The following is a 24,983-nucleotide window of genomic DNA, read 5'->3' as shown; positions in this document are numbered from 1 at the left end:
TAAAAGCAGAATGATTGTTACTGCTTTGACTGTGGAAAGAAGCATCCTAAAACCACAACATGTCCTGGTTACTCCTGATTCATACCACGCCAAAACCCGGCAACAGCACATCCAAATGCCACAGCTTACAATAGACTGACTTCACCATTCCATAAACCAGACTGAATTTAGACAATGTGAAATGACCGAGAAAACTCCACAGTTCACAGAGCATCTTTTAAGTGACATGCCATCAGTGTTCCCACCCAAAACCCTCTCCAGCCTACCTGGTGCCAATCTTCAGGTAGAGAAGGATCCAAAAGGGCTGTCTTACTCATTGCATATTGGTGATCTGCTCTCTCTTCCAGACAGGACATGGCCATTAAGTGCTGTTAGCATCCAGGCAAGATGCTGGGTGTTCCTCTCCTCCAGTCCTCCATCATAGAAGTACTTCTTGCAGTTACCCCTGGGTACAAGTGGTATTTTCCCAATTTGCTCAGAGATGTACTTCTCCATCCAAGATGAGAAGTCCAAGTGGCTTCCATCCTTTTCCTCAACCACTCGCTCCAGCACTCAGGCACTCTGAAAAGCAAAAATTGAGATTGTGAGACTTCTGTGCAACAGAACAGCCAACCATTTTACCATAAAATGTGAAAGTACACTGCAAAGTTTGCTACAGCAATTTTTATGTTCATCCCAGGCAAATTGCTCTCTGATGCTTTTTCATGGCAATTTTTTTTCTTCTATTTCATTGATTTCAAAGTTCCAGAACAAACTCAGGAATATAATAGCTTTCATTTGAAAGTATCCAGTCTACTTCCCTGGAACACTTCTTAGGTATTTAGTAGGGTAACTATATGTCTACAGTGTATCAAAATCACTTAATCTTCTGAACAAGGTTTTAGTACTATTAAAGCTTTAGCTTTACTTAACTTGCTTGTTTTGAAATGCAGAACCTCAGTTGCTTTCCCTTCTATAGCACTCACCCTACTGATTCCACACTCAATGCAGAGCTGACAGAAACAGACACAACACTCAGCTGCCTTCAATGTATAATTCAAGATCATCTCTTTCCATCCTGAAACTATCTGTTTAATGTGGAACCACTCAGGGATACAAGCCTAGTATTGGATTGGTTATTTGGATAAGAAAGGGTCTGTTTTTTTCTCATCTTTTCAGATGGGAAGGAAGTGTTCCAAAATGTATTAGATTTAGGTTATTGTGAAAATAGGATCCACTGTGAAGGTCATATGCCAGTTTAGTTTCTGAATGCTTATAAAATTTTGGATACTCAGGCTCAGAGCATGAGTCCAGGTTCTATATAAGAAGCTGTCTTCAGCTTGCAGGAAATAGACTCCTGGGGAACCAAAGACTAGTTGATTTCCTTTATAAAACCCTGAAAAGTCTTTGGGGAAAAGAGACTTACATGGTGTATACTTTTCACCATCTAGAAATAACCTCCTCTAACTCCTTGCCTCTCTTTCACTGTCTCCTTCTACCTCCCACTCACCCATTCCCATAAAGGTGTTTTCCAGACACAATTGATTTGAAAACTCGGATTATTCTGTTAAAATTGCTGACTTTGAATCTGGGACTCCAAGCCAGATTGGGACAATCCCCTCAGGTCCTTTCTCCAGCTAATTGTATAGCAATTTTTGTTGAGACAAGGAGTTACGGTCCTGTAAAAGGCTTGCTGTCGGCCTCTCATAAAACCCCAGCACCCTGTCAGAGAAGGGACGGAGCCTGGGAAGAAAGTTTCAGCAGTGATCAGCTGGTTTCCAGATGGGTGGCCTTCTACACACTGTCCAATCCCACGGGTTCCAATAAACCAGCCGTGATTTTGCACTTTAAAAAAACAAAGACACAAACCTTCCTCTACTCTCAGTTAAGGTTTATAAACACGCTCCCAGTCTCAGTGTCAAATTTATTAAGAAGTTGTTCATCTGCTGTCTCTTCCTTCTCCTCTCTTTGCATGTATGTGACAGCCCCTTTTGCTCCAGTTTCTCACTTTTACATGAAGTGGGGAGACTTGCATCATGATTTACATCCTTCTGGGTTGTTTTCCCATCAGAAGTAAAGAAGGGGGCAAACAAGTCGAAGTTGAGGGATTGGCCTCCAAGGTATAAAAACCACCCACATGAGGCAATGTTTGTTCTCAGTCTGGCATAAATTCTCCTCTTGTTTTATCCTCTCCGTCTTAACAAACCAGAAGAGCACATGGTTAAAGATGTAAAAGGTTGGTCAGAACGCTGCCTCTGAAACAGCACTGCCACAGAACCAAAGTGCTACTGCTCAGAGAACCCAGTTCTGCCTCAGTGCAGAAAGCAAACTTACCCTGCACCTATGGACCGTGACTTCAGTTCCCTTCTAAGCAGAGAAATCTCTATCAGCCTCTAGACAACTATTTATTCAGCTAATACGTCTATTTGCCTATATTAATTGTGACATGGATAATTTTCCCTGTATTTAGCCCAAATTCCCCTTTTACTTTCAGCTCATTACTCTTACTGACATCACCGACTTCAGTAGCACAAGGATTTCGTGCCTGGCATTACCCTGAAGGGAACCAGAGATGGCTGTTATGGCTCCTGTGCTTGCAGATGTTTCAGAGCCCATATTCTGGCTTTGGAGTTCCCCTTATAAAGGTGCAACTTTGAAGCCAATTTTGTTCTCCTCTAAATTCAGTCTATAAACATTTCTACTTCTACATAGGAACCATTAGGACTGTTCTCTTAACTGTCCCATCAAGATTACAACCCTGATTATAACATAGAATCATAGAATTAATCATAGAATGGTTTGGGTTGGAAGGGACCTTAAAGACCATCTAGTTCCAACCCTTCCGCTATGGGCAGGGACACCTTCCAATAGACTAGATTGCTCAAAGGCCCATCCAACCTGGCCTTGAACACTTCTGGGAATGTTCAGAGATTTTTAAAAAGTGCAAAAATGAAAGCATAGTTGTAGGGGTAGACTGATCGTCTTCACAAAGAGTAAATATCATACTTAATCAAGATGTAGAACTAAATTTTGGGGCATCATAAAGGTTTGCTCACTAAAACACATAGTGATGGGTGATCCTGGAATTTGAGTACTTAGACTTGGTCTTTGTACTGAGGAAATTAGTGGAAACCATGCTAAGGAACTGATGTAATTGCATGGGAAAATATGAGATAACAGTACCACTGGTCCCTTAGAGCTCTCTGAAGGATTCACTGTGTGTATGGGCAAGGATATTCTAGCTGATATTGTTTAAATATGGAGTTTTTTTAAAAGAAAAACTTTCAAGAATGTCCCTTACCAAAGATTCCTGATGTTGTCATGGTGTGAGAAGGAACAACCTCTTGTATATTAGTAACTGGTTAAAAGAAAGGAAACTCATTTTTTACAGCAGAATAGGGTTGCTAAGACACTGTTTCAAAGCCCTGTCCTGGCATCTCTCCTGTGCAACTCATCCATAAAACTGTGGGGAAAGGGTGATTAGGAAAATTACATTTGTAACTGATTCCCAAATCATTCAAGATTGTCAAATCTGAAACTGAAGGTGATGAGGTGTAGCGAGATCTCAACAAACTGACTGACAGGATATGAAAGCATCGGATTGAATTACATTTCAATAACTACAAAGAAATGCACATGTAGAGAAACCCAAACTCCATAAACCCTTTGACATGTCTGGGTTAGGTATTACCACTGACAAAAAGAGATTATAAAATCCCTGGGGACAGTGCACTGAAGACATCAACTCAGTAGTTGTCCTTGGCCAAAAAAAAAATCTCTATAATATTAGAAATTGTTAGGAAATGAACAGAGAATAGAATAGAAAACTTCCTTATGCCTGAATGGGAGCCTTGCCTGCTGTGCTGTTCCTTTCCTCTGAAAGGATATAAGAGACCCAGGAAACATACAGCAAAGGGCAATAAGGATGAACAGGAAATAGCTTCCATGTAAGGTGAGACCAAAGAGATAGGACTTTTCAGCTGGAAAGGAGACACGTATAGGGAGATGTAGTAGAGGTCTGTAATGTATTGGCAAATGTGATTTACTAATTAACCAGGCAAAGTTGGGGGACTGTTCTTAAGCTTAAATTAAACATGTGCTTGAGTATGTGGCTCAGGCAAGGCTCAAGCTCTGCCTGTTGTTATCTCAATCTCCCTTTCCCACCTTCATCTTCTGGGTTTTACTCAGCTCAGAAGATGACCACACAGTAGCCTCCTTTCATGCACTGGTTCCTGCGTGGTAGCACGATGCAGTCATGTCTCGGTGACTAACACAGCTGTGAACACTCCTACGCATGCAAATACTTTGCATTGAAAAATGATGTACGCAAAGACACGGATGCCAATATGCTGTTAGATCCTTTGTGGTACAAAACAATTGTTGGCCTAAAATATTTGAAAAACTCCCAAATCCATATGCACATAGGGAAAAAAATATTTCCCTCCCTATTTCCCCTCTATATAACACTCTATGGCAAGGCATTTTATGAAGCAGAGGCACATTTTTGTGAACAATCCCAGGTGTAGCTTTTTTCTGTGAGAACAGATCGGCAGATTTTGATGCATTTTGCCAGAGGTAATTGTTTGCAGTGTTCAGAGCATCTCAAAATTGCAGTTCTTATTTGAGAGAAAAAACCCTTTGCAAAATAGTGAGACCTCTGCCCATGTGAAGGCAGAACAAGGTCTTTGGGAGGAATCCTGAAATGCCTTCACTCCTGGGAGGCAGATTACAGCCAACTGGCAATGGGAATTCTAGATCAAAACCAAATCATCATCCAAGTAATTAGCCTTGTCTCTGTAATGCAAGGCTTCTCTGGAGTAGCCACATCACATCTTCAGAAGACAACAATTTATAGCTCCCCATCATTTCTCCGATATATCCATTACAAAAAGTTCAGATTTGCTTGCCATGACTTGCAACTCCCCTGAAGGCTATGACCAGTTTCCCACGGACTTCAGCATGGCCAGGATTTCACTCTCAGATACGACCAAACCTTAAAATAAAAACGTGTCCCACAAACAATTACAGCATTTTCCATCAACACGAAGTTCATCAACCTCAGCGGCGCTGACAATCTTTGTTAGAACAATGACTTTTCAGTGGGAGCCTACAGGAACCTCAGGGTGTACGATCAGGGTTATTACTACTTTTTTAGAAATATAAAATTCTCTCATTAGGTGCAATGAGAGAATTTGCAAATCCTTCACAAAGCATTAATGCTTCACATCTGCTATTAGTAAGTGTTCACTGCTGAGGTTCAGGATAGCCACAAAATGCTGTTATCAATCTTTCCCGTGCAGCTCTGCCCATCTGCAGTATTTGGCACAGATTTTAAAGTATGGTAGACTCGATTTTCCACGGAGCAGCCATCGCTCCTGTGCTCCCTCTGGAGTGACTACTGGAAGCCAAAAGCATTTAAGCAAAGCTAGATAAAATCAGCAGCACCCAATGTGGGTTCTTTCTGGTTTCCTGCAAGTAAACAGACATGTTTACAAGGGGCTGTACATTCACATCAATCATAAGGTGACTTTGTTTACAGTAGAGGAATTTCCTGCAGGCTTTTGCTGTCCTGGTTTCTTTCTCTTCGTATTTACTTTTGTTCAAATGCAATTTAAAAAAAGCCATAGGTACTCCAGCTCAATTCAAAACATGACACACTGAAACCTGTAGCAGGCTATAATTCATGCCCAGATTTAGTTGTTCTCTTTCTTGTTTGTTTGTTTAAGCTAACACATGCCTCTGCATTAAAAAGCCACTTTTCTCTATCCATACAATTCATCTACACCTGGCAAAAAAGCAGCCTTGATTTGCCTCCCCATAAAGAACTGCTTTTCTCGTCAAGCCCACAAAACAGTAGAAGCCCACCTGACACAGGGATTGGGCTTTTACTCCAGGTATCTAAGAGACAGATCCCTCTGAGGAATTAAAGTCAAAATGTTATTGAATGCAACTGAAAGACTGGCATTAATATCAGCTGAGTGGCTGGGATTAAGGAGTTCTGCTGCCATGAATCACAGTGAAGCATTTCTCCACTCCTTGACTGAATAAAAATTTAGTTCAGTGGGCATATAATTTGAAAAACCACTGCAGAATTTGGCTGCAAAATTCAGATTTTGGGCAGAGAACTGTGTTTCAATAGCAAGTTCCTCATTTTCTATGAAAGAAGTCCCAGAACCTCTAAAGACGGAACATCTGTACTGGAGCTTTTTATTTGTTCTCACTCAGAAAAAAGATACAGCCCAAAATGTGAATAAAAGGAGCAGCATGGTCGCTTCTGCATGACACAGAGTTTACATGCCGCAGTGAGCCACGAGACAGGAGGGAAGCTGTAATCCTCTTGTCTTCACTTTTCTTCTCTGATTGCTCTCTAAAGCCCCAACTGTGCCCGGAGAAGCAGGCTTGCTGCTCCTGATGCATGGAGGTGAGCGGGGCACGAGAAGCTACACGGCTCTTGCCTTCAGTGAGCTGAAGTCAAAGCACAACACACAGGGCTTTGGCAGGCTGGCAGCCACCTGCAATTGTTGTGCTGTCTCTCTGGGCTGATAACTTGGGAGTTCTGGGATACATATATACTTTGATAAAAAGTCCTGAACCAAAACCTCAGTCATACTTAAGCTACTGGGTACAGATAAGAAAAAGCCACAGCACTCAGACATACACCTCACCCACCACGACGGCACAGATCTTACAGTTGCTCCTTCAGTCCCTGAAGTTATGAGCTCGAGCTCCCTCCAGCCTTCACTGCCTGAGGTGTTTGCTCTCTGTTCTGCTGCACGATGTGACCGTGCATTAGGTCACTCAGGTTTATTCTTCCTGGGTGCAAGCAAGGTCAAACAGAGGCAGTGCGAGGAAAAGGCGCTCCGTCAGCTTACAAGCTTTAGGAGGGAAGGCTTGTGTAACCCACAAAGGCTACGGAAGATAGAAGAGCAAGAATGGGAAGCGCAGAGCCAGACATTTGCCAAGAAGAAAGTAGATCACTATTTCTGAGTGGCAGAAGAGGGAAGTACCATCCCCATTTGTCCTTTCCAGTAAAGGAGACTCAGCTGCAGAAACGGGATTGGGGCCCACATGGATATAAGACTTCAGGAATTTCTTTTCTGTAGTTTCCAGTGTGCAAGCCATGATTCAGTATAAAAATCAGACTAGTACAGGCTCTCTTTGTTAGCATCTGTTAGCAAGAACGTCAGCTAATCAATACATTTTTAATGCCAGATACCCACAGGGCTGGAAGAGACACTATTTCTGACATTATTTTCAGTGTTCTTCTTACAACTCATATTCCTGGAAGCAGTTTTCCTTCGCCTTGTGTGGCATCATTACTCATTTTCACTGATGCTTATCTAGATTCATAAATCTGCAAATGCCCATCCAGAGAGCTGCATTGCTCTGGACCTACCAAGCTCACGCAGCTAACCCTCTCCTCTGCATTGCTTCATTCTGCCAGACTGTCACCCACAGCTGGGTTGGGATCTGGCACTTCATGGTGGTGAGCACCACCATAGTTGACTTGCACTGTCCCCACAGAGCAGTTTTGCTGCTCTAGGCAACGAGAGGGAACAGCTGGGACTTGGCAATACACAACAAATAAATCTACCCAATCCTGTAATCCAATTTACAAAGCAGCACTTCGTACCACAGTTGCGCATCGCAGGTGAATAGAGCCATAAGCCATATCTGTTAGCAGCCCTTGCTGCAGCCATAGACTTCCACAGAGCTATTTGGCACACTGGTGAATACATGTCAGCAAGCCTGGAACTGCCTCCTGGAAACTTCCCAGCCTCTCTTCTTGCTTCTCCAGACAAACACCTCTTCTCCCTTCCCAGGTATCGGTGTGTTTTTCTCTCCCATACACTGGCAGATCCCTGTGCTTTGTGCTTTTGAGGAAACCCAGCTGCTCACACACAGGGCAGAGATTAACTGGCAAGCGGTGCTAAACCCCACGTGCTTTTCTGTGTCACAAGCGCTGCTTCCCAGAAGGATGTGTGGCACAGAGAACAGAGGGCTCTGAACCAACTGGGGAGCCTTCTAATCTACTCCTGCCCCTGACCTCTTGGCTTTTGGCAAGTCATTCGTCTCTCAGGATCCTGTCCTGCACCTTAGCTATTGAACTATCTGGAACAGCACTGTTAAGGCATAAGCTCCAAACTTATGTCTCAGCTTTGCTTTCAGATTTCCTTTGAGATTATGGCCAAGTCACAGTCTTTGTGAACCTGTGTCCTAACCTGGACATGGCAATGCCACCACTGCATGGAAAAGCACGCAGTGTCTTGACAGCACAGCAGGAGCAGGAGGAGGCAGCCCCAAAGTGTTTTCAAAGATGCCCATCCCCAGAGTACAAGCTACTGAGGGTAACGTCTGTCTCTTCCCACATGGTGCTAAAATCAATCACCCACCGTGCCGTGTCACTTTGCATTAATGCACTGCACTCAGTAAATAATAATGTATTGGTGTGCAGGCCAGAGCGAATCCAAGTTTGCAAATCATACTCAGTAGAACAAGTACCAAGTATATAGGATATACTATCCCCTGCTTACTGTCTGAAGGGAATAAAATTTAAGGGAAAATTAATCTACTCTAACTTCCAATCAACTGAATAAGGCACTATCAATAAAAGGAGGGGGACACAGCCAACAGTACCATGTACGCTTTGGGAAACACATCAATATCAACAGTATCTTGGAATAACGTATTTAAGAAAATTAATTTAATTCTGAATACTGTCTTGCCTCAGGACCAGTTTCTATTTGTCCCAAGACATGTTGAAACAATAAAGAACATTTTCTCACCAAGCCCCTGCAAAAAATTTTCTCTTAAGGCTTTAAAAAATTGGCAAAAAGCCTTCTGCAATAAAAATTGAAATCCTCCTTGTCGCATAATCATCACACTGCCTCAAAAAGTTAATACAGATATTGCTAATCTAGAAAAACGTACATGTTTAAAATGAGATCCTTTTCTGGTAAAGACAAGTGACCGCTCTCCCTCTAGCATTAAAAAAGAATGCAACTGAGCAGAACTTCTCAGAGTAAGGAGCAAACAGATGATTTCTGTAAGGAGTTAAACCCTATACACCGATGAAGCATGTGCTGTACTTGACAGGTAGGTTGTGATATGTTTGTTTAGCTGCAAGACAATGAGATTCTAGTGTTTCTAGGTGCTAATACAACCCAAAGGATCATGAGGTATTTTGAAGGTTTAGAAATAACCAGGATATTACAATAAATACACGAGTGTTTGACATTTGCCTTACATTAACCAACATAACAGGTCATCTAAATATACCTGAATGCACATAAAATTCAAGTGAGCTGATCAAAATGGGGAGGCTGGTCAAAATACGGAACTACTTTGAATCATGTCTGGCTGTAGCTTTAAATTCTTTGAAGGAAAGTGGCTGAAGCATAAGAAAAAAGCTTACTTCTTCTGTGAACCTCTTTAGAGCAGTATCTGCCACACAGAAGATACTGAGGGAGAAGAAACACGTCCCTGGTACCCCACGTGCCCTGATATTCTGGACGGAAACACTAGGTGGTAGCCTGACATTTGTTAGACTTCAGAAGGAAAAACATGAGTTCCAGCAAGTTCTATTTTAAATTACTGTTTTGCTGTGGAGAATACCATAATGGCTGCTAGCAATGTACAGGGGCATTATGGAATAGCATAAGATAAAAGGACTTGAAACAGATCTCTTTGGTAGCGTCTACCACAGCTAGCTCAGAGCCAACCAGTGGAGGGATGAGGAGGAGAGTATGTCAAAAAATGACCCTGAAGTTATTACCATCCTGAGGCATCACTGATACAGACTGGGCTCACTGCAGGAAAAGAAAAAGAAGCAGAGTCAAATGACTCCTGTTGTATCAGGTACTCAAGTTGTACACATAAAACACAGCAAAAGCACCTGCATGTTTTGCAGCCTTCTGGAGGCACCTTGCATGCAAAGAGGAGGCAGATAATCTATCCTGCAGACATGTACAGCGTGCACTAGGGAGGAAAAATGATTGAACCCAAAGTGATGCAGTCGCTGGGGAAGGCTTCCTCATCTTTGCACCCATGTGAGGATAAGTAAAGTCTCTTCCTCCCTTTATTCATAAGTAAGCTAGTGAGCTTTGGTTACTTACTTCATTAGAAAAGGTACAACCAGGTCCAGGGAGACAAATGAGCTACAACTGAGAGTGTTTTTCGTGTTTAAAGCACAGTGGGCAGCAGCAGACACCCAAGTGCTTGGTCTTTCTCATCCTTGTAAGAAAATAAGAAAAGCAGAAAAATCTTCAGCATTCTAGTCTCCTTGACATTCTTCATGGTGAATATTTGCATAGCAAATCCTGCATACCTGAAATTTCCTTACCCAGGCTGTGAGCATGCTGACACCTGACAGCAGTTCTGCTGTAGTTGCTGCCATAGAGATTGCTTGGCAAACATCAGAGATACCGCAGTAAACTCAGCTATCATTCTATTAAAAGGAATCTAATCAATTCACGTGTTTTTCCTTAAGCTAACGCAAAAATTATTCAAGTGTTCTTCCTTTCCCCACCCTGCTACTGATAAAAGGTTATGACAAGCTTCACAGACTTCCCATCCCTTCCCATCTAGTGAAACCATTTGTCTAATGCACTGGTGTGTGTGGTACAACCATTTGTGCCGTCCTTCGGCATCAGTTCAGAAAAGCGTTTCAGCATATGATAAAGGCCCTCTGAGGACAACGCCAAAGCTAAGCACATGCCCAAGCACACTGCCGAGCTGGCTGCACCTGTGCATTAAGATTTTTAGCTGTCAGGCTTTGAATGAGGATCTTGACCCCCTGCACCAATGGACAAAATCTTCGACCTTGGAGTTTGGTGACCGCTGCAGCTCTAATCTATTGGTAACTCCTAGGGTTGGTGCATCCCTGTCTCAAGGCATGGGCAGCAAACAGGAAGTATGCACTAGGACAGAGCAGTGTTGATGAGCATAAAAGAGTAGCATGAGCAGCCAAGGACAAAACTTGTAAAGATTCAAGTCATAGGATGAAATATAGTTAGCAAGAGATGTCAGAGCTAACAGGAAACACTTTAAAAGCTCCTAAGTATCAAGAGATTGAGGAAAGAAAGTGCTGATGGCCTGCTCCCCTGGGAGCAGGGCTGTGATCCCTGGGCTCTGAACCGAGACTGGAAGGGGAGCAGGGAACAACTGCTCCAAGGCTTTTCTAAACCTCATGTCCAGGTTGTCCTGCTGCCATGCAGGCAAGCTGATGTGACACAAAGGCGCAGTGGAGTGCAATTCGGAGGTACTGTTGGACTCCTGGGGGAGAGTGGTTACCTCAGCACAGAAGAGGTTCACTGTTGTGCTGTGCTGCCTACCACTCCTGGGATCCCCACCCAGAGCTCTGCTTGCCCTGTGGGACTAATCAAGTCTAGGATTTGAACTGATCTCTGGGCATCACATGCAATTCTCTCTGTGTCCAGAAGGCATGTCCTAGGGAGAGCACACACCTGCAAATACACTTCCCCAGGTGGCAAACAGAACAGGAACATGGATCTTCACTAGAAAGAAAAAATCTCCTGTTAAGCCGTTACTGAAAAAGAGATTGTCTTCATGTGAAGCCATGTGCCGTCCAAAACCAACCCAACTGTCCTTCATTTTGATCTTTACCAGGAATTATTAGCACCCCTCCAGGAGAAAATCCACCTCCTGTATTCTGTTTCCAGCTGGCTCAAATTCACTCATGTTCTGAATGTCCCACTGGATTCTTCTAACATTTTATAAGGTGGCAGCTTAAATTCCTGTAATTCCATGGCCCCAACTATGGCTATTAGAATACAGTATGAAAATCAATATTCGGGGACACTGGAGCCAAACTTTGGAAAAGCAGCCTCTAAATATGACTGTAGCTTCAGAAATAAGAGTTTGCAAATGCCCAGAGATCGGGCTGCTCTCATGTAAATCAGGTCACTTTAGACACGAAATCTCCTGATCTGATCACATCTGTTGAAGCTTGAAAGCAGTAGGGAGAAGGGGAACTTGTAGAGCTATGCAACACTGCCGGTGTATGTTTATCTTGAATATGTCTCAAATGGGAGAAAATCTAATGGAATGTTCTCCTGTGTCTGCTCTGCTCAGGAAACGGTAAAAAGTGGAACAATTTCTCTTTATAAATCCAGACTAACATGGCTTTTACCCCAAGAAAACGGAGGATTCTCTGCTCTGTAAATGCTGGTTTCTAGTAGTAATTGCTCAGGTAAAAGATGGGGGACTGATGCAAGCATCATTTTATGAAATCTGGTGCCCTTTTTTATGCTAGGAGTGGCTGAGATGGCCAGCTGGCTGGTGACTTACCTTTCCCCTCCCTAAGCATCTCGACAAATGGGTTTTAAATAGCTCTAGATTAATAAATTAACAAACCTTGTCTCAATTTGCAATCTCTCCAAATTGGAAGGGAGTGAGAAGAGGGGGAAGTTTAAGCCTGGATTAAGAGGCAAGTATTACATACTGAGTGAAGAACTAGATAAAGCTAATAATGAACTAATAATTAATAACAAATCTGTCATACCCTAAGCAACAACATATCATCTGCCAACAACGTCAGTCTTAAATGCCATATATACAAATCCCCTTCAGCGTGTTAGATTTTGATTTCTTCACTTACTGTCATGTTCAAACACAGTTGTCCCTGAGACTATCTTGTCTCAAAGGAAACCACAATTTTAAAGTGCAAGTCATGAATATCCCCGTGGATATAATGATTCTCAGCAGCATTTGGCATTACAGCCAAGGTCATTTTTTCACTAGCTAGTAAGGGATCCTTAGTGACCTGTAAGTGCAAGTCTATTACAAACCTGTAGGTCTTAAATGAGCTAACAGCACATACCGTCTCCAACCTTTTAGGGTAAGTGTGAAGATGCCTCTTAGATCAGATCCTCAAGATAGCCTGGGGATACTGATGCATTCAGGTTTGAAATTCATGCCAAAACAGCCCCAAACAAAAATGTTGTGAAAAAATCCAGTCTCGAGGTGTCTAGTTGGGAAATGAGAGTGCCAAAATCATTTGAGTTATTTTGCTGGCAACACAGCTTTTAGAAATCACAGGCTCATTTAAGGAGTGCATGTGGGACTCTTAACAGAAACACTCTTCATTATCAAACAGCAGAGAACTGGCAAATGATTCATGTAAGAAGAACCTGAGAGTGTTATCTCCAATTTATTTTTTGTTGTTGTTGTTGGGAGTAACATGATACAGCAGACTTAAGGGATACATTTCCCATAATATCCTGGATTGCACCTTCAAACTCTAGTGCATGGTTATTGCATGAGCATATTGTATGTGCAGCTCTACCCATCTGGGTGCAAAATCTGCACTTGCTATATTTGGAGGCAGAGTAGAAAGCCAGTTGGCATCTCCTCTCCTTCCCCCCTGCAAGATGCCCCCTATAGCCCCAGCAATCACCAAGTACTAGACCATACCTTTAACCAGTCACTCATCTTGACTCAAGTGTTTGTAAGGGTTCCCATTAGTCCATTTTCCTGTGTTTCACACCTCCAGCATTTGGAGCTCCCATTAACTAAACCAATGATATATTCAAATGTTACAGATCATCTCAGGATACTTTATATTAGAAATCAGCCTCAGGCTACAACAGTTCTGAGATTCCTAGCTCCCTTCAGATGCAAGTATATAACGTATCCCCCACAAAACACTTCAATTACAAATTAATACTGCATAGTCCCCCAAAGCCATGGAGAAGAATGATGGCTTCAATTGAGCTAAAAAAAAAAAAAAAAAAAAAAAAAAAAGTCAGGAAATGGAAGACATGGCCCTAACCACATGTAAAAATCCAATCAGAGTTGTTTCTGGCCAGTGGAAAGCTGGTTTTAACAAATAATCAGATCAGCCTCCTATACATTTTATAATTAGTTGCTTGCCTTTATTTCACAAAATACTTTTCTCATGCACTGGCTTAAAGGTTACCCTACTCTGGTCTAACGTGAGCTGGCAAAAGATAAACATGAGCTGCCTACCAGCTAAATCTAGAGAGGACACACTCCATAGTACCATCCTCCATGGCATCTGTTCACTTCATATGAAACAACTGCTGCAATCCGGTCTCTCTGTTCCAACATATTCATGCGTTCATACATCAGTGGTAAGCGATTAGGCAAAGCAGTCCAACGCTGTGAAGAGCTCACCAGCTGAACCATGTGTGTGGGACGATCAGCTGCCAGTCTGAATCCACATGGATTTGGTTACCTGTTGCCCCTGTTGCAACCCAGTAATCAATATTAAGGGATTACACTCTAAGAACATGAGTTGGGGTTCAGTTTTCTCTAAGTGACCCAAGCACATGCCTCAACGTGTTTGCATGAGGAGATCAAGTGAAAGATCCATTAGACAATAAGCAGCACAAGCCCACGTTCCTGTGGGCTGAAATCAAGGGCACATTTTCAAGCTCTGAGTAGGCTAAAGAAACCTGATGCCATCTGAAACAGCCCTCAATGTGTGCTGGCTGGTTAGAAAATTCGCATTATCTTCTTATTCTGCTTTGTACCTTGCTCGGTTTTTGCAGTGTTTTAATAGTAAAAAAGCTAAGTAGCATTCCAGAAAAAGAAACTGAAGTGCCACACAATGTTTTCTTTATGAAATGCTTCGTGTACATGCCTCCAATAGCTTTTTTCATAGAAGCTAAGGATATTCATAGGGAGAGACACAGCGAATTAATCTGAGTCTGGAAAAGTTGATATGCTCCTTACTTGTTGTAACCTGAAGCTATTCCCCTCTTTTTTCTCCCATTTTTTTTCTTTCTGTCTTTTTTTTTTTTTTTTTTTTTTAATTACTGGTACATATTTGAGACCTGAGCCAAAATTATATTAGAAGGAATCCTGCTGTGGCTTTGCTGATTCTTTAAACAGGTCTTTTGACAGCAATAAACACCCGTGCTGATAGCAGAGTATAAGGCAATTTCAAATCAGGCCATAAAGCAGCAAAACATAAAAAACTATAAAGTGCTGAAAAAAAATATCTAATGTAAGAGCATGTGGTGATGTACTACTGCAGTGTAACACCAGGTGCTCTGGTAACTCCTGGTCGAGGAGGTTAGAGTGCTTTAAAAACACCCATGAGCTAAACACTGCAGCATCCCATGAGTGCAGGGTGGTATCCTTCACTCCACTCTGCAGTCTGGTAGAGTCTTTGCATGCTCCCACCCCTGTGGGGCTGGGGACTCTGATCCCAGCATGACCACAGGATGCTCAGCCAGGAAGCCATTGGCAGCACTGGGACTGAACCTGCAACTCCCAGCCTTTTTCCTAACCAGGAACACAATCATTCCTAGAAGATGAAAGAAGAAAATAGACAAAGATATGCTGATACGCTGATCTGAAGACAAATGCTGTGCTAAATTTCCACATAAGACAGTGGTGGTAAAGACTTAATAATTTCTGTACTGATTGCACAAGAAGATTAATAATGTATTTTCTTTTAATAAATATCTAAAGCATAATCACATAGTGTTTCAAATCCAGGCACTCAATTTTATGATTTAGTCCCCAAAACTATGAGATTAGTATTAAGATAGAATAACTTTGTGGGTTGTTGTTTTCTTTTAAATTCGCCTCTCAATTCCTGAGCCTTGAGTCCTGTTTTCCAGATCATTTTTTTTTTCCTATGACGAGGAGGACAAATTGCCTTGGTTTTTGAAAGCTGAGATTGTCCCTTAATTATGTGCATGGCTCTGGAAATACACCAAATATCACATAACTTGGCATTCATATTGTTTGCAAAGCACTTTGCAAACCTCAGCTAAAGAGTCCTGCAAGCACTGGTGTATTTGGAGGCAGTCAAAAATTATTGCTCTGAGCAGGACGTGGGACTCTGACAAGGCTCGCTGGAGGATCAGGCCCTACGCATGCTGTCTCAGGGTCATTGGAGGACTCATAACGGGGATTACAGCTTTGGATTCCTCCTGTCCTGAAAGCACATTTCTCTTACTAAAGATATTAGCACTCAAACAGAGCCCCATCCCCTCTAGAGCATCTGTTTACACAGCCTAGGTAATTTTTTCTAGTAACGTTCCTGACCTACGTTTCTAGCCAACCCTGTGATATAAAGCAGCGTACAACAGCAATAAAACAATTCACAAAAAAGGTTTTTAAACTGAAATACCACACACCTCTGTACGACCTGAGAAGTAGCAAAGCACAAAATGGCAGCTCATGTTTCCCCACCTGCCTTTCCTCTTCATCCACCCACCCAAAATTTTAACTGGAGAGTTTATTTGGACTAAGAAAAATTAAAAGCTAATGGATAAGGGGGTGCACACTGGGGATTCAGAGGGCCCTGATCTAGGGACAGGGAAGGTCTCGTTACACCTGGAGAACCCTTTCTCCTTCACTGCCAAATCCCACTCTTAGGCATGGCTTCTGGAAGGCTTTCTGAGGTTGGCAGTGTTTGCATTGCTTTGAAATGCAAGTCTCCCCGCTTTGTTTGTTTTCGAAATGGTTTTGAAAGGGAGGAGCAGACGTCCTTGGCTACTAAAGCTGAGCTTTCCCAAAACACAAGCTGCTGCTCTTTGTTTGCTTCTCGTTAATTAGCTGTGTGTCTAATTAGTGACAGGTTCCCTTTGGCTTTCCTGAAACCAAAGCCGCTCCATGTCAGTAGAGGTCCATCAGGGGACTTGTCAGTGCCCAATGGTTTCCAGCTGCTCTGCGGCCCTCCACACAAGCACACGTGCACACACACTGACACTTACCCACTTCAGCTGACTGACTGGTGGCACCCCTGGCGATGGAGATACAAGCCACATTATCTGCACTGAACCCTGATTTCAGCCAGGTCCAATCTGTAATATCCTAATCCACATCACATCACCATAGAGACAGGTTCACAGCAGGATAGAAACCAGGGTCTTGGCTTCTAACCTTCCGCTCTAGCCCACTTTCTCTTCCCAGTGTTTAGTTCTGACTCTTTGGTCCAGATTCAACTCTCACTTACTATAGTCCAATGATGCTAATTTCACCCAAGGGTGAAAACTACTTTTCAGCTTCACAGAGCATCACTCAGCTTTCAGGGCACTCACCATACGATACTGTTATTGCAGTTTGCTTATTTAAACTGAGGTGAGCTTGGCCTGTTACCAGTTTTTAATTCACCTTTTTGGGGACTCATTGAAAAATCTCTTCAGCTGTACATGCTGGTGTGAGAAAGAGGAAGGACACAGACTTGCACCATCCCAAGGGACTGCTGAGACTGTTCCTCCCCCACGCACACACTTCCTGCTCTTCTCTGCTCACTTCCCCCCTACGGGTTTCCATCAGCAGGTCCCTAAAGAGAGAGGAGTTTATTTAATTCCCTACTGATGTCAGATCCTGTTGGTGCTGGATGATTGATGGGCAAGACCCATGACTGACGGGAAGATGCGCTTTCAATTAGCTGTGTGAGCTGTTTCCCTCTCTCTGCCCTCACTCCCTACAGTCCCTCTGGGGCAGTGCCCTCATTGCAGGGCTTCTCTCTGAACTGGTGTTCTCTATTCCCTACCCTCTATTATATCAGCAGTACCATTTTAAACAAACATCGCCTATTTTAAGCTGGGTAAAGTTGAACATGGAAAACCCTGTCTGGGCATAAAACCACCCAAACCCCATCAACCCTGGTCCAGCAGAGAAGAAATTCACTCTCAGAAGCTGCAGGGTTCACAGCATTTGATTCAAAACTTCTTTGAAGCCCAGCGTCTGTGGCACCTGGCAGGTCACAGCTCCAGGGAGTCACAGAACCAGGAGAAAAAGCATAAGCTTTACACGGTATTGACTCCTATTTTGCAATAACATCTATAAGGCTGGACTACCCACACAAACTGGGATTACTCCTAAGAAACACTACCAAGTGTGAAGAAGATGAGAATCCCCCCTCCTTTGTTTCTTATTTCTGCAGAACATGTAATATCTTAGCTCTTGCTCTCATTGCTGTGTAACAAATCCATCCCCTAGTACAGCCACTTGTGCAAACAGGATGGCATGAGAACATCAAGAGCGTTTTCACTACCTCACCTTGGCATTCACTTGAGCCCACCAAATTGAAACACCTAAACCAAAAAGCTTCTGCAACTCTGATAAAATCAAGACAACTTTCAGCATCTAATATGATGATAGTTAAACAAAAGCATCCTTTACTTTTCTACATGGTCTTGCCTTAAACTGTAATTGAAAAAAAAGTCACTCACAGGATTCCAATGCAGAGCATTAAACCATATAATAGTGAACCCATGAAGTCTCTTCCACAGCAAGTGTTCAAAGGACATCTGCTTTGTCAGCATTGTGCCCTGGGAAGTATTTACCTTGTAAAAGGCACTTTCTATAGCAGAATCCAACTCTCACTTAGGAGTAAAACATAATTTTCACAAAGGTAATATGCTAGTGTTTCTTTCCAGGTTGTACTAGAAGTAATACAGTTTCCTGGAAATATTTTCCTGCACCAAGATTTTCCACGAAGAAGAAACAGTATAATCTAAACATTGACTCCAGCCCAGAAGACTGAAACCACTTTCCTGTGTAAGAGTTTTAGCAATAGCCAGATGTGAATGAACAGCAGGTGCCAACAGAAAACATCAGCTCTGAGCTCACATGCTCTTCACTGGCCAAATCCAAAGCATGAAGCTAGGCTATTATTTAACTTTCCACAGTACAGGCAATCTAGTCAGTGACAACTGTGTGGGGATGAAAGAAATCAGGGCAGTAATGAAGATCTGTACTGTTCTGAGACAATTGACTCCAGAAACAAAACCAGCAAACTAAGAGTTGGAGAGACGTATAGACAGACTTTGCTGGTGACGTACTGAAGATACAAATATGTAAGATCTGCTTTCTTGATCAAACAAAGCTGTTCTGAGGAACTTGTATGAAATTAAATCATGGCTAGAGAAACTGAATTTAACCTAAATCACCTGTGACTGGTTCTCTGTGCCCTATCCCTCCACCCACAAACACATTTCTGGTGTGATCCACATCCAGTAGATCTACACAGACCACATTACAAAGCTCACTACCCCCAACCCACTGGCTCTACGTATTTCCAGAAGCACTGTTGTCTTCTGGAGTTTACAGAAGCATCTTTAATTCAATTCTGGAAAAGCACATCTAGAGACGTCCAGCATTTATATATAATCAACGAATTTGAAATAAACAATTCTGTACTGGCTGTTACAAAAATTCCTTACTCACACAATAAATAGCATGTCAGTATCAATAGCAACTAAATAGAGTTACAAGTCTGTCTGTCATTTCCAACACTGAGCCAATCTTCTGTGTTTTAGTTAGCCAAAATAACTCTAAGTCAGTTACATTATGCTTATACCGTTTGAGGAATAACACTACAGAAGACTGGAAAGAAATAGCCTCTGATAGAGATCCTTTCCCACATTTCCACGTGGAAAAGAAACCACCAAGGAATGGCTCTATTGTAGCCTTCCAGCCTCTGTTGCTTTTCTAGTTCGAGCTAGAAAGTGCCACAGTACGTAGAAATGAATTAAAAAGAAATCAAGCACCTGATGGATTTGGTTTGGGATTTAGGTGACATGCATGAGCAGATGCGTGAGACTGTCCTGTATGACTCATTGCTCATCTTTGATCAACTACAATTAGGAAAGCAACAGATGGAATTAAAATGGGACAGAAAACCACGAAGGAGCAAAAGCTGAGACATCAGTCAGCCTGACCCCAACCTCAGTTACAGCACGTGAACCTGAAATAAGTCTGGTAAAATCAGTGCTGTTCTTCCAGACTTATGTACATGGAACAGAGATTAGAAGGTACTTCTGACAGTAAATCAGGAGGCGTGCAATATCATCACTAGTTTCACTGCAGGTGGTGTACTGAAACACATGCCTGACAGGGAGATGCTATAAACAACTGAAGCCTGACAGTCAGAACTGGTTTGGACTCCAAAGGTTGGACTGCTTCATTTGGATCACACACTGAGGGATAGCAAGGCTGTCTACACGCTGCCTGCCAAGCACTTTGAAATGGAAAGGGAATCTGGCTTCACTCTCCACTGTTCATCTGTTGGGAAAATAATTTGCAGAACAAAAGAAAATTTATTTCTTTTTAGCTTTCTATCAACTTCCCCTGCAATTACATGTTTTAGATCTAATGCAAAAGAGGGACCAGGGAAAAGGGAAATAGGGTTGTCTTTGCAGAAGCAGCTTAATTATGTGTAATGTGGAGCCAGCTCCTACATTAAAAAGACCATACAACCAGGAGTTCAGCAGGATATGAGGGAAGTAAGAGTTTGAGATGTAACAAAACCAAGGAAAAAGGAATGTCTTTTAGATGCCACATGCTTTTAAAACTGATGCAAGAAGGCTATAAGGAATGCCATTAGTGCCAGTCAGTGCAGCTCGTCTGACTTTGAAGCTGGCCTTGCAGGACTGCACAAGTTTTTTCATCTATGTCTGTAGAAAAGAGCAGAAGAGTTTTGGCAGAGCTGTGATGGTCAGACATGGGGTGGAGTTTGAAAAGGCCAAGATAAGGTTAAGTAGGAAGTGCTCATACAGCCTGTGCTAGCTCTTACATTGCCTGTCTCTTGATCTAATGGAAATTCATACAGGAAAATGCAGAAGAGCTGCACCCTGATCCAGGGATGTGTTCCCTCTAAAACATCTCCAGACCATCTGAAGCATAAAGCAAAGGAAAGGCAGAAAGATCTGATCCAGCCACTGAACCTGTCCACAACATTTGCTTGGGCCACCAGCAGCAGTTGGGCCGGGGACACTCGCGTCTGTGCGTACAAGCCCCGTGGGCAGGTGATGGGATTCAGAGAATCCTTTTGTGGGAACAGCCCCTGGAGCCATTCCCCAGACTGGCTGGCTGGAGTGAGCAACCGGAGGGAAGATCCAGCTGGGAGACGCTTCTGTCCAAAAGGCAGAGAAATCTGCCCCAGCTCAGCACGTCCCTTTTCCCTCCCCTCCTCGCCGGTGGAAGCAGCTCAAGTGCTTCCGAAGGGTCTTTCCAGGTTGTTGGTGCCCTCTGCTGACGAGCGGGAAGAGGATGAGCCTGATGGGAGCAACGGAGGAGAAAGACCCCAGGCCTCTGCCAGCCTGTGTCGGAAGGCCTCAAACACAATATACAGCCCATCCCTTGGCGTCCGAAACTCCTTCCCTCTCCCCAGTCTGACCAGGCACCCCATGCAGCCACACTCTGCAAAGGGACAAGATGGTCACTGTAAAATCGTGCACATGGGATGACTGCGAGTGCCATTCTGAACGTCAGCATCCCTGTTGCTCCCAGCCCCTCTCCAGTCAGCAAGGGCAGGGCTGAGCCAAAGGCATTTTAAAAAGTCACCAGCATCTATGAGTTTGCCTTCAATGAACATGCTGAAGTGTACCAGCCCTTGTATTCCGGCACTACAATGGGGCAAGGGAAGAGCAGCACAGCCCAGGAGCACTCTGTTTGTTCAGAGTGAAAGAGGGGATTATCTGAGTGGGGCTAAACAAGTGCCCTGAAAGTTCAAGCGATGTCCAGAGACAGATGAAAACAAGCTATACTGCGGCCACTCTGATGGCATAAGATAAAGGGGCTGATGCCTTAAAGAAAAGGGCTCATTGCACAGGAGAATAAAGGCTAAATTGCTCTTCTTATTTCCTGCTCATGTCAGCTGGTGATGAATGAGGAACAGAGATCACTGCCCAAGAGCTCCCGTGAGCCCACCAGCAGGCTGAGAATTTGGGAGGTGCAGCTCTGCAGGGACACATTGGGCTGCCTCGTCCAGCAGCATCCTGCTGCAGCTGCCTGTGGGCTCGGGTTTTCACTGCAGGCTGGATGAAGAAGCAGGAGCTGCCTGGGGACTGCTGCTACAACTGGCAGGGCAGCTTCCCTCACGAGGCTGATGAAGGGGATGAGGAGAGAGGAAGAAGGGCTCTTTGCTAAAAGGTGCTAGGAATGAAGACATGACACCTGCTCCATGCAAGCCTGGGAAGGGAAGAAAGCCTTGCAGTTCATGTGGCAGCATCTTTACTCCCTTTGCCCTCCTGGCACAAACCAGGCTAAAAAGGCCTTCCCAGAGCAAGGAAGGGTCTCCCTGTGAAGGCCGTAGCCATAGCAGCTGCACAGTACTATTATGATACACACCTGGTGTAAATAGCTGAAAGAAAAGAGAGCAGCATACGTGTTTGTGACAGAGCCAGCCTAGCAAGAGAAGTTGCAGTAACTTTGCCCTGGCCTATCAGGGAATTTTACAGGATAGAAACACTGCTCACCTAGCACGCTTCAGTGGGGACTGCAAATGGATTTCATGCCCCACTAGCTCAGAGAACAAGCAGAGATGGTGGTGTCCCTTCAGCTCCAGCCTGTCTCCATACCCAACAGCTCAGGAGCAGCCAGAGCAGGCTCAGAGTACCTGCACTAGGGGGTTGTGCAAAGCCCCACAGCCACAACACCGTTTCCCACACAGAAAAGGGTGAACCAGCCCCTCCAGATCGATCTGTCGCCCTTCAGCTTACGACAAGCTTAGTCCCTTGGCCACCCACAGCAATATTATTTCCTCTTTGTTTGTTAGGGTGACACTGGGCTGAAAAGCCCTTTCCCAGACTTGTCTTGGAGTCAGTTGACCTGGGTACGAACCTGCTTCCTTGCCTGCCTCAATGCACGCACTCTGTATGTAAATTGTGCATCATTTGCTGCATCCCACAATTCAGGTGCCGAAGAGGAGAGCTGGCCTTGGCACCTGCTCTGCAGGCCCAGGAGGTGCTTCAGGCTATGGAGCACCCCTAACAGGTCTTCAACAGAGAAGGCGATGACAGTTGCACTTACGCAGGTGACTAGGTTTCACCTCTAAGAGACAGGCAGGAGGATGCTTTAATGAAGGGCACACCAAGAAAAAGCACCTTCTCTTGGTTAACCTCTGCCCTCCTGGTCCTTGCCACCCACAGAGGATGCTCCCTGAGCCAGAACAACCAGTTCTGGTGGCAAGAGCTTGGCTTGCTGTCATGGGGCAAGGGACAGAGCTTGCAACAAATCGTGCTTTATAAAAGCACTTTCCTGTGTGTTTTCCCTTTGGTGGCACTGCAGCACCTCCCCTTCCCAGGTGCCCTCTCCAGGACTAGACCTCAATTAACTCACAGCCTCAGGCTATAAATCAAGTCAATAAAAGGGGCTGTAAAATAAACAAGAACAGGTCTTCCCCTTTCCATTCAAATGTACTGAAGTGGCAAAGCCTTTTTCCAAGCGCAGCTTAGACACCCTGTGCTTCACTGGCCTCACAAGAGGGAATCCAATGTGCTCAGATATTAATACAGGTGACCTGGTCACTGGGATGCTGGTAGCACTAAGAGGTGCCCCATGGCTTGGAGGTCAGCCTCAGGTCACTTCTCCAGAGTTTCCATAGGGTGGACAGGTCTAATTTACAGCTCACAAGAGCTGGAGAAGATGATTTTAGAGATAGAGGTTAATAACCAATGTTGTTTTTTATTATAAGCCTGGCCTACAAGAACATAAAGGCACACATTTCATCCAGCAGACCTACCTGACACCTCAAATCAGGAAGAAAAGTAGATCTGCAGCCTCTGAGCCAAAATCTGCTCCAAGGGATGCCCATGGGGTCAGCAAAGTTGGCTGTGTGACACTATCAACACAAAGGACTAAATTCTGCTGTCAAAGCAGCAGCCATGAGAACTGTGACCTTTTCTAAGAAATCGCAGAGGAAGAGAACAGAGGGTCTATAAACCATTATTTGTAGTGCTCTAGTGTCTAAAGCTTCCAGCTGGAAACAGGGCCGCAGCATGACAGGTGCTGTAATCCAAAGTGAGAGAAACACTCTGCTCTGAAGTAGCGAAATGCCTGTAGGCAAGAGGGGGAAAGAAGATAAAGCAAGAAGAGCAGAGCTTCAGCCTGTTCTCCGGATCCACCCATGGCCCTGTGTTCTCTCACTAAGCTGTGAAGCAGGATACCCCCTCCAAAGGCTGTTGAGAACAGTCTTTCAAAATAAGAATGACCCAACTTAGGTGAACTTCTGCCCCCACCTCCTGCCCAGCAGCACAGCATGCTGGTCTACAGAAAATAAACCAGCTTTACTGCTCCAAATCACTGCCAGTTCCCTCCATGCTCCAGAGCCCACATCAAACTGTTTTATAGCCTTCAGAGACATATGGAACCTTGCAATGTTATCTGCCTTCCTGGGTCAATAACACCAAAGTAGTAGTAACTCTACTAAATCTTTGCACTACCACACCCTTTGGAAATCTTCCATCTCCCTTGTAGTTCATAATCCAGCCCCAGGGAGTGTCTAACTCACGAGGAGGCTGCTAGGAGCTAAATCCTCAGCATATTATCATGAAGGAATGGATGAGGCACTGCAGCCCATTTTCATTAGCAGAAAGTCCAAAGCCTGTTCAGAACTGAGCTGTTCCTTGCACTAGGGAGTGAGCAAGCACACGTGCACACATTCACAGTGGAACAGGAAGGGTTAAAATCCCTTGGTCTGTCCTTTGTGGCCACTCCTTCTGTGTTGATTGTAGGTTTGCAAATAAGCCTCATTCAGAGAAGCAGGTGAGACATCTTTAGAGTCAGGAGATGGATCAGAAGATACAGAAAAAAAGAGTTCAAGAGAGGGGGAAAAAAGCTGAAGGGGAATGAAATCTTCCTTCAAGTCTTTATCCTCTGTAAATGGGGAGCTACGACAATGCTCCTGCAGTTTGTTCCAGTTAATTATAGAACAATGCGAGGACCAGGGCTGTGATGGATTGATGATTTACAAGATAGGGGTGTGAGAGCCAGAGGACGGTAATTACACGAGCACTTCCACACTGCCCATACAACTGACTGTTGACTAACGAAAAGAATCCCTCATATCTGCCTTCCCCTCGCCGATAGAGCCAAATGCCACACAGGCCGGGGTAAACAGCACAGTTTGGCTCCACTCAATCTCGAGGGGATGCCCGTTGTCCTTCCCCCCACCCTGGGCCTGGAGAGGCACCTAGGGAGAAGGTGCAGCACTGGCAACTGCTCACCTTCGCTGCAGGGAGTGGATGCCCAGGGCAGAGATAAGAATCACT

Source organism: Tauraco erythrolophus, chromosome 19 (assembly GCF_009769465.1).
Source record: "Tauraco erythrolophus isolate bTauEry1 chromosome 19, bTauEry1.pri, whole genome shotgun sequence".
Classification (NCBI taxonomy): domain Eukaryota; kingdom Metazoa; phylum Chordata; class Aves; order Musophagiformes; family Musophagidae; genus Tauraco; species Tauraco erythrolophus.
The sequence above is the reverse complement of the archived record's forward strand: the minus strand, read 5'-3'. Positions refer to the sequence as shown.